Consider the following 10,890-nt stretch of genomic DNA (forward strand, 5'->3'; position numbering starts at 1 on the left):
TCATGTTATTTAAAATGCCAAGAAATCACAAGAGAAACCCCCTCTCAACTTACCACACAAAGGTTAAAACCAATTATTGGGGAATGGGGCTAAGGATAGTTAGGGCAAGTTAGGGCAAATTATTCTTGATTCTTATTGAAAAATCCTATCTGTTTCATATTATTTACACAAGGCATACATAACTCCTAATAAAACAAATAAGTGGCACAAATTGAAGGGTATACCAAAAATAATAAATTGTGTTCATATAGTGAAGATTAAATTCAGTGGTGCTCTTAGAAAATGTTTCCACTATCTCTGAAACTTTGGCAAGCATTGCAAGATTTTGAGGCGTTCATTAAATATGTTCATTTCATCCTTAGTTTCACTTAAAATTTCCACCCATCCTCTACCCTCTTCCTTCATTGTATAACTTAATACTTTTTCAAGTTATCGTATCATATTGTATCAATTCTGTATGATGACTTAACTACTTTCTGAATCAGGGTGGTGTAAATTTACATTTTTAGCTGTGTTTACCTGATTTTCCCCTTTGATATCATAGTACACATTTCAGTGGGTAACCTATCTGCACAACCTGATAGGTAATCTTTTCTTTCTATATTAACAGTCATTAAAGAAGATATGAAGAATCACAATTTCTTGAGTAAAAGGGAAAATACAGTCATTCTTAACTTTTTTTTTTTTTTAAGCTCCGGGGTACATGTACAGAACATGCAGGTTTGTTACATAGGTATACACATGCCATGGTGGTTTGCTGCACCCATCAACACGTCATCTACATTAGGTATTTCTCCTAATGCTAGCCCTCCCCTAGTCCCCCACCCATAGACAAGCCCCAATGTGTGATGTCCCCCTCCCTGTGTCCATGTGTCCTCATTGTTCACCTCCCACTTATGAGTGAGAATATGAGGTGTTTGGTTTTCTGTTGCTGTTAGTTTGCTGAGAATGATGGTTTCCAGCTTCATCCATGCCCCTGCAAAAGACATGAACTCATCATTTTTATGGCTGTATAGTATTCCATGGTGTATATGTGCCAAATATTCTAAACATACTTGAAATACCCATTCCTATTACCATTTAACATTTACATAATATATGTTAAGAACGTTGCAGTGTCATTTTAGATTTTTTAAAAATAGACAATTTATTTTGAAAGGGATTTAACTTTTGTAAATAGTTGAAACACTACATTCAAAATGACATTTTATGGATGAAGAGGGTCAATAATTAGTACTCCTCCATTAAACCACCACAGTATTTTCAGAAACTCAATTCTTTGTTACAGAAATAAAGTAATTAAACGTTAGTATGCATGTTCCACTGAGGTTAACATACAGCACTTCTTATTCTGGCTTTTGCAAGTATCTGAGACATCCTGGATGGCAGATTGAGGGCTGCCACACCAAAGGACCTGGTAATAAGAAATTACTGAAAAGAGTATAATGACATATTTTGAACAGATTGTTTTGGATTTTATCTGTTCTACAATATTTTAATCATAATTTTATAAAAATTTAAAATATTTTTCTTCATATGAAAGTATACATAATTTTTTCATTTTTATGCAAGTTATTTTACTATATTTCTATACAAAGGCTTGGATTACTATACTTATCTACTAAAGTAAGTAGACAACTAAACCCTTTGATTGCACAGAATTATAATAATACCAGTATTGTTTCTTTAATATTGTTTTACCAATCACATATATCTACCTGTCTGAAGAAAGGCTGCTGAACCATTTTAGACAATGGTTACAATAAACCTGATTCTCCTTCACTAATTGTGCTTTAATGATAGTTTTCCATTTTGAGGATAACTGTTTAAATATTCAGAGAACACTTTTTTTTTTTTTTTTTTTCTGAATGACTCATACAGAAACACTAATTAGAACAAGAAAGACAGAGTTGCAATTTTCCAAAATAGTAACTGTGCCAGGTGAACTCAAGAAATGTTTCTGCTAACTGAAAACTTTTATGTAGAAACTGGCAAATAAGACATGTAAAAATGATTAATGGTTTTCTTCTGAATATTTAAAAATGAATTGCTTACTACAAGTCAGGACTGCTGGTTCTTATTCTAAGTTCTGCCACTCATGATTTTACTGAAGTATTTCAGTATTTTCACTTACTTTTATCTTAATTCTTTTCTCAAAGTATAACCTGGGAATTAAAATTGAAAATATACAAATAAATAAACTTGGTAAAGTAACAAAATGAAAAATATACCCTCTATTAAGAGGCTGTGACTTAAACATTGTTTGCGAAAGAAAACTATCGCAAAAACAGAAAACCAAACACCGCATGTTCTCACTCATGGGTGGGAATTGAACAATGAGATCACTTGGACACAGGAAAGGGAACATCACAAACCGAGGCCTGCTGTGGGGTGGGGGAAGGGGGGAGGGAGAGCATTAGGAGATATACCTAATGTAAATGACAAGTTAATGGGTGCAGCACACCAACATGGCACATGTATACATATGTAACAAACCTGCATGTTGTGCACATGTACACTAGAACATAAAGTATAATAACAAAGATCCACATTTAATATTAATTTGATCCAATAACACCAACTACTGTAAATACCATGTCATACCATCAAGGAATTTAAACTAAATAGTAAACAACCTTAGGTCATGCTTTCTTTATTTGTTTTCCCTGTTTAAGAGAATAACTAATTAAAATATGTCATGAGTTCCAATATTTCAAGTCTGAATTCTTAATAACAGAAACATAGAGACCTATAGCTGCTTACTAAAGTATACAGAGGAAAAATTCCACATTTTAAAACTCTGAAACAGAAAATTAAAATACTAATACTTTTCTGGTTATTTCAAATGAGATATTTTACTTACAATCTAATCTCTTTTACAACAGCAATTGCTATCATGTCAGTTCAAATGACAGCATACCCCTAACTGGAGCTCAGTAGTTTTCTATTAACAATTAAGGAACACTCTCACCATCCTGTCTTCTCAGTTTGCTCAGTTGCATTTTTTTGAGCCTTTACCAAAGTACAGTGTCACTATGCCTGGTTATTGTGTCTGTGCTCATGACATTTCCAAGCACAGACTTTCAAAGATAATTTCTCCCAACACAAACATCTTTAGAAAGATGGGAGGTTTACTCAAGATCACACTGCCCCTTGTTCAATCTTTGCTAATGCTGCAGCATTTGGAAGTCTCCCTGAAAATAAATTATCTGATGTTTTTCTACAGTATGCAGAAAGTACCATACCTGAAAGATTGTACTAGTCAACTCAGCACATAAAATTCCTTTTCTGGCACCAAACTAAGCTCCAAGGAAATAAAATGATCTGCCCTCTTTACAGTGCCTTGCACATATCGATGCTCATTAACTATTTGGAACTACAGGAATTTTTATTTCCTATCCATATTGCAGTAGTAATGCCCCTGCCATTGAATATTGGTTTCATCCAATTTTTCACTGTAATTCTCAAGGCCATTAAAAATACCACCTACCAAGTCACAATGTAGCTGTAGATTTGCAATAAATTCAGTATCTCCACTTCATTTGTCAGATGCTGAACTATTCTGAAATGAACTGATTCTTTGTGGCATCTTATAGCTATTAAATTTGTAGTAGTTTTTTTGAAGGGTTGAAAGATCTAATTTTTCATTCATCTAATTATTTGTTCTAGTTTTAGAGTTGTTCAAAGTCAAATATTACACAAATAATATGAGGCAATAAAAGAACAGTAAGTAGCTTAGCAACTATGTAGCTGAAAAAAAGCAGTTATAACTATTTACAGTCAATCCTAAATTTAAATTAAGTTTGCAGAAATGCAAATGACAAGGATTTTCTGAGTTCAATTTAACCTTACTAACAGCCTAGGTTTTCACATATCGTTTACATGAAGAAAAACAAGGACCAGGGAAAAGAAAGCTGTGTATCTGAATCACAAAAATGAAACACAATATCTTTTTATGTCAAAACAAATAGTCGTCTTCTAAATTCTGATTTTTCTTTCTGTTTAGTTTTTGTTATTACCTACCCTGTCCCTTTCTTTTTTATTTACCATTACACTATAATTCTGGGATTTTTGCATCCTCATAGCCAGGAACACTACTTAACCAAACCAATAGCCTAATGATTTTCTCATCCTTTGGGGACAGTGAGAATATAAAATACTTACATGAATCTCTACTAAATATATTTCCTTAGCATGGACATACTAATTTCCTTAGAATGGACAAACAGTCTTCAAAGGAGCATATGCTAATTTATAGGAAATGATATTTGAGAGGTCACAGAAAGTCCTTTTTCTCACCAGTTACCTATTTTTTCACTCCTAATATCAATGTTGGCAGAAATTTTAAAAATTATGTTTTTTAAGGCAGAGTGTTCTGGGTTTAATAAAAATATGCATATAAGCCATATGAAAATATTTTTAGTCAAGACTGCCATGTGCAAGTGACATTAGTTCAGAATTTTTCCAAACTCTGGCAGGCACCCAAAATCAGATTAATTTAATAATTAAAAGCTTTAGAGTTTGGTTTATATTGTTCATGTGGGGTGTGCCCAGATGGAAAGGAAAAAAAATGAGTAAGTTATTGTCATTGAACAGGTAAGAAAGCTGGTAAGAGGAGAAAATATTACAGTGCCCCCCAAAACTGCTGACTTCGATGTTTTGCCAAGTCAACATTTCAAGTCAACATGTTTCTCTATGTATTCATTCAGCAAAGTTAGGGGCACCCCTATTATGTGTTGCTGTATATAACTCTAAATAAAAATTTTAAATTTTATTATAGAAACATTTAAGTATATACAAAGTAGAAAAGTAAATATATACAAAGTGGAACTCTCACATGCACATCACTTAGTTTAAGTATTGTCAATTTTTGCCCATCTCTTTTCCTCTGTACCCAAACTTGCTTCCCACACTCAACACCCCATCTTATTTTGAATCATATCACAGACATCAGGAGTTTTCATCTAAAATTATTTAAATCTATACCTTCAAATGCGATAAATCGTGCATACATATATCCTAACTAGAAAACCATTATTACATTTAAATACCAATTATCAAGTTTTCTAGATTGCCTTATGTTTTGAGAATTCCTTTATTTGAATTTCTATCAAAATAAAGTCTCTACATTTAGATTAGTTGCTATGTCTCTTAAGTCTTTTAATATGTAAGTTACCAGCACCCCTTTATTTTTTTCTTTCTTGCACTTAATTTTTTGAAAAGCATTATGCTGTTTGTCCTCTAATATTCCCCAGAGTCTAGATTATGCTGATTTTCTCCTCATGGCATTGTTTAACATCCTCTTCTCTCCTCCGCGTTTCCTGAAATTGGTTGTTAGAGATGGGGAATAGAGATAGTCAAACTACAGCCTGTAGCCACATCCAGCCTAAAGCTGTCATGGGATCCTTGGGGTGTAGCTTCACTACCTGGAAACATTTTTAGCCAGCGGCATCTTCTGTGTGAGTATTGCTTGCACCTTCTGGGTTCATCTGTCCACTTGGCCTGGCAGGTCACGCTCAGTTAGCATTATCAGCCCAGATCCCACACCTGCCAAGGGCAAGCCAGGCACGAAGCAGCAAGGGTTGTGTGAGCAAGTGAGCACAGGGTCCAGCCAGTGTGCACAATCAGGCATGCCAGCTGCTGCTTTGGGGCAGGCAGCTCCAGGCACCAACCCAGGTGCCGGGTCTGTGTGAGGTTGAGACTGGACCAGGTGTACCGCATGTAGCTTCTGCTGTGGGCACCCGGGTCTCAACAAGGGGAACGTGGTGGTTTCCGGAAGCTTGAAGACACCTGGAGCTGCAGAGTCCCAAAAGGGTGTCACAGCCCTGGCTTGGGGAGCCCCTATGTCTGGGCTCCCGGAAGGGCTGCAGCTCTTCTGTCCTTTTTGTTGCTTGTAACATGGAGAGTAGGGGGCTGTGTTTCAGCCCTGTTTGTGTTACAGCAGGTCGTTGCTACAAGTGTCCAGCTTTCAGCAGAGAGGAGACCCGCAGCGAGTAGTTCCTTTTCACAGGCAGGTTGAGCTCCTTTTCAAAGGCAGGTCGTCCTGACATCTGTCAAGTCTGACTGAGTCTGGGGTTTTTTATGGACTCAGAAGGAAGTGCTTGCTGATTGCTCCATGGGTGACCTTGGTTGGCCCCCAAAAAGCACCATCTAATTGGCCCAACAGTCATTGATGAAGTCCTCACTCCAGGCCCCGGACTTCAACCAGAACTGGCAGCCCGACCCTTAGTCTTCAGGCTGTTCCTGGCCTGAAGGTGGGGTTTCACCAGAGACCCACCCCTTTCCACACAGGAACCTGCCTCCCGCCATCAACATGTTGTCTATGGCACCCAGGCTGTTCGTGCTGAAGGGTACCTCAGCCCCAAACCAGCCTCCCTCCTTCACTCCTTAGTGCCCAAATCTGGAGGGGGCCAAGGCAGCAAGGGGCTGGAGTGTCAGCATCACCTGAAGGTGTACACCTGGCTGGGTTGCAACAGCACCAGGGCTCAGCCAAAACATTCCTCCCCTCCAGAGCAGGCACTGGGCATGGGGAGAGGCCAGGGGGTGGGAGCAGGCACTTCTGATCTTGTAGAGGAAGGAGCATTCTGGGCCCCTGAGAGTGCAGGGATGCTCAGGTCCAGAGCCATGGCTGAGCTGCTTCAGCTGTGCCCAGGAGTACAGGACTCCCCACCCTAACTCAGTAGGGGGTGGGGTTCTGGCCTGTTCCCAGCCCCAGCTAGCTCCATGGAGTGTGCAGTCCCTATGCCGTGCCTCCCCCACTGCAGCTGGTCTCTTCTCAGTGGCTGCTCCGGATGGGCCATCACTGCCATCAAAGCTTATTTTGTTTAATAAATTATTTTTTAGAACCCAGTCAAAATTATTCACTTGTGTATTTTCTATGGTTATGTTTATCTAAAAAGGTAGAATTGAGTAGTTGTGGTTAACATCATGCAGTCTATAAAACCTAAAATATTTATTCTCTGGCTCTTTACAGAAAATGTTTATTGACTCTGAATATCAAGGATTGATTTTCATTTGATTGTTTTTGTTCTGCGTACTTCTTATTTTGGTGTTGTGTACTTTCTAGCAAATAAGTAATGTCCAGTTGTCTTTTTGTGAGGTTAAAAATCATTTGATGTTCATTTCCTGAATCTATTAATTTTATCAAGGAGTTGAAAATGATAACAAACTAGTTATTTTAGTGCCATTGAGGTAAGAGATCAGCAGGACCTGTTTTCATGACCCTGCTGATCAAAACAAGAGCAAAAAACTGACCAAACCAACTACAACTAAGAATTATAATACATTTGCTTCCTATAAGACACTCCAGCACCATGACAGTTCACAATTGCCACACCAACACCTGAATATTACCTGATATGGTTCCAGGAGCTCCCCACTCCCTTTCTGGAAAATTAGTGAATAACCTCTTCCTTATTTAGCATATAATAAGGAGTAGGTATACATATAGCTAGCTGCAATCCTCAAGTGCTACTCCACCTATGGGGTAGCCCTGCTGAGTCAATGGAGTAGCAATTTTGCTGTACACTGTTGCTCTGATAACTTGCTTTCTTTCACCATTGGCTTGCTCTTTCCTGAGCAAATCAAGAACCCTTCCAGGCTAAGCCCCAATTTGGGGGTTTCCGTGCATCACCATGATCTAAACGATTTCTCAAGATCTGACTTTTATATGGGACCTGGAAATATTGTACTAGAATAACTCATTGTATTATTTTATAGGGAGAGGATTTGTAAAACTTTTGAAAAAAGAGTGGACTAATGAAAAAAGTTGAATTGGGATTAAACCCTGGCTTTAGAAACGTACATTTTTATTATTACTGCATATGAACTTCTGAATATGTAGAATAGAAATATAAGAACCTACTTGATGTAAGTATGATAAATATTAGAAATTACCTAATACATAATTCATATTTTATAAATAATTTCTGATACATAATGAATACTCAATAAATGTTAGCCATTGGCTGTACCATATTTCATGAAAATGCACTTTTTTCACATGTCAACACCTCTGAAATTGGACTGTATTATGAAATTGGACTGTATTATAAAATTGATAAATCTGAGGTTTAATGAAATATGGAAATAGGAGTGCTAATATGATAGCTATGTGTTGTGTAAGTGTGTTGATTTTGTGCCATTAATGTTGCTACCAAAAGCTCAAATAAAATTATTTTCACAGAATTTTCTTGGGTCCCCAAATTCTGTTGTTCATTTATATTGACCAAACTTTCATGGAAGCTCTTTATTCTGGTATTTTAGGTATTTGTACTATGTCCCCTGTTCAGATTAACAATGATGAATTTTGAAACTCTAATGCTATCACCAGGCATCTTAAGTGTGTTGTGTTCATGTATTTCCCTGACCCCCACCCCATGTGATTTGTTCTGTAAGAGAGCTAGAGTTAGAGCTAAACCAGTTTGACACAGTCAGGCAGGGAATGCTTAAGGAATCAGTTCTAGTTTTAATTCTTCTAGGTCATTCCTGAAATTCAAATACTAGGGTACAAGAAGATCGGTATTTGCTGTCCACAACCTCCTATCTCCAGAGACAGATTCTCCCGGGGCATATGATTGACTAATCACCCTGAAACAAAATTGTAAAATATTGCTATTAGTAGTAGTAACAAAACATACTTAATAAGCTGACAATTTTCCAATTACTATTAAAAGTACTTTACATATGTTACCACATTTAATCCTTACAAAAATTATACATGGTAAATGCTATTATTATCTTCATTTTCTGGATGAGAAAGATTAAGTAATATGCTGAAAATCTCACAGATATAAATAGGTCAAAAATATTATATATATAAAGTATCTCTTCATTGTTGGGGTAATAGATGTGAGAATTCTTTTCATTGTTGTTTGTTTTGCTTTCTTTTATTTTGAATAAAGCAGAGGTTTTACTGTAAGCCACACAACTGTCTGGGAAGAGGAGTAGCTGTTAGTACCTATATTTCCCAGGTCATCAAGGGAGCAGGGGCACCAGATTTTCAACCTGCAGACTCAGTGAGAAAACCAAGTTGAAAAGAAAACCGAATTAACCTTAACTGAGTCCTTGTGGATTGGTACCAGTTCTCTTCTCATTATAAGTACTTAGGAAGATTGCAGTACCTCACTTTCCTCAACTTTAATCATGGTTGTATGATTTACTTTGGCCAGTAAAAACTGAGCAAAAATGATATGTGTTGCTTCCAGTTAAAGCATTCCTGAAACAGAATAAATTCCCCATGTATTCTTATTCTTGCCACAATATCTTATGTGAATATTCCAGGCTCATGAATGAATGTGACATGAAGCAGAGACTACTGACGATCTGCAATGGACATAGTTAGTGAGTAAAAGCAAATCTTTAATCTTTGACGTCACTGTGGCTTGAGAGTTATTTGTTACCATAGAATAAAATAGCTTATTCATACTTTATAGTCAGAGTTAGTTTTTGTCAACACTTATAGAACCTGGATAAGCCTTTGTAATTTGGCCTAGCTCAATTATATATGATGCCCAACTTTAAAGACCCCACTGTAAGTTCGTCCTTCAATGTTCATTTAATTAAGCTTGTAAAAAAGGTAAGCTGAAGACATTTTCTAAAAATGAAAAACATAAAGCATACAATTGACATTACACATAATTCCTCCAAGTCTTAATATGTTAATGTATTTACCTCCATTTTATATCCTAAGAGTATGTGAGTAAATATAAGCACATGAAAAAACCAATTATATAGAATTTAAAAAAAAAATCTTTCTCTAACTCATCTTTTATTTACTATGCAACAGAAACAGCCACTTTCACATACTTTAGAAATTATTTTAGAAATGATTTAAATCTTTAAATAAGCTAGTATTTCTGTGTAACTTACTATGTATCTTTCCTCATTGAAGAATAAGCATTTAATTTGCTTCTGTTTTTCTATAACTATAATACACACTCAGCACTTTCCGCCCACAACCCCATTCTCTAATTATGGTTTATCATAACTTGAGTTAGATCAAGATTTATATTTCTTTCATGATTACTATATACATACTATTGAGAGCTAAGTAATACGCTTTAATTTTTTGAATCCTCACACATCTATAAAAATGTCTAAATTATACTGACAGTTGAGTGACATTTTGACTGATTATGGATTTATGATGAATTTCTATTTTTTTCAGAATTTTTAAGGCATTTCCATTTTATTTTAGCTTCTAGTGCTTCTCACAGAAAGCCTGAAGCGTGTTAATGACTGATTCTCAGCATGTGGGCATTTTTCCTCATAGGGAATATTGTAGGATCTTTTTATTTTCCAATATTCTAGAATATTCTAATGATGTGCCTTGGTGTTGCTCTAATTGTTCCCTTGTTATGGGTACGTAATGGATTCATGAAATATGAAAAAGCATGTCCTTAATTTCTATAAAAAATTTCAAAATTTGTATTTAATACTTTAATCTTTTTAACTTTGTATTCAATTTATTTCATACATTCCTATTACTTGGATGTTTGAATTAATGGAACGTGTCTTTTATTGTCTTACACATCTCTATTCTTCCCTCCATGTTTGTCTTTTTGTTGTTTGTTTTCCCTTCTTTCTGTGAAATTTTCTCAGCTTTATCTTTCAAACATACTATTAAGCTTTACATTTCTAATTGTGAAACAATGTTCATTTGTTCTATAATACATACGAATATACTTCTTCCTGTGTGTTTATTCTAAAATAAATAAATTAATAATCTTTACAGTCACTATAGTGGGTTTTCAGGATAGAGCAATGTAAATCCATTCATTCAAATTATCTTAATTGGGTGTTATCCTTTTTTTAAACCTCTTTACATTATATTGTATGAATTGTATGAATGGCAGGAATTTCTCTAAAACTTTAATTCTTTTTTTTTTT

General features: G+C 35.7%; 1 long non-coding RNA gene across 1 annotated transcript; it reads left to right on the forward strand.

The window, feature by feature from the left end:
• Window positions 1–2,482: 2,482 nt before the first annotated feature.
• On the forward strand, window positions 2,483–10,688 carry LOC116270591. Its single transcript, XR_004178734.1, has 2 exons — window positions 2,483–9,342; window positions 10,603–10,688. It is a non-coding gene; the product is annotated as an uncharacterized LOC116270591 (long non-coding RNA).
• The last annotated feature ends 202 nt before the right edge of the window (window positions 10,689–10,890 follow it).

Source organism: Papio anubis, chromosome 15, assembly GCF_008728515.1.
Source record: "Papio anubis isolate 15944 chromosome 15, Panubis1.0, whole genome shotgun sequence".
In the NCBI taxonomy this organism is placed as follows: Eukaryota; Metazoa; Chordata; class Mammalia; order Primates; family Cercopithecidae; genus Papio; species Papio anubis.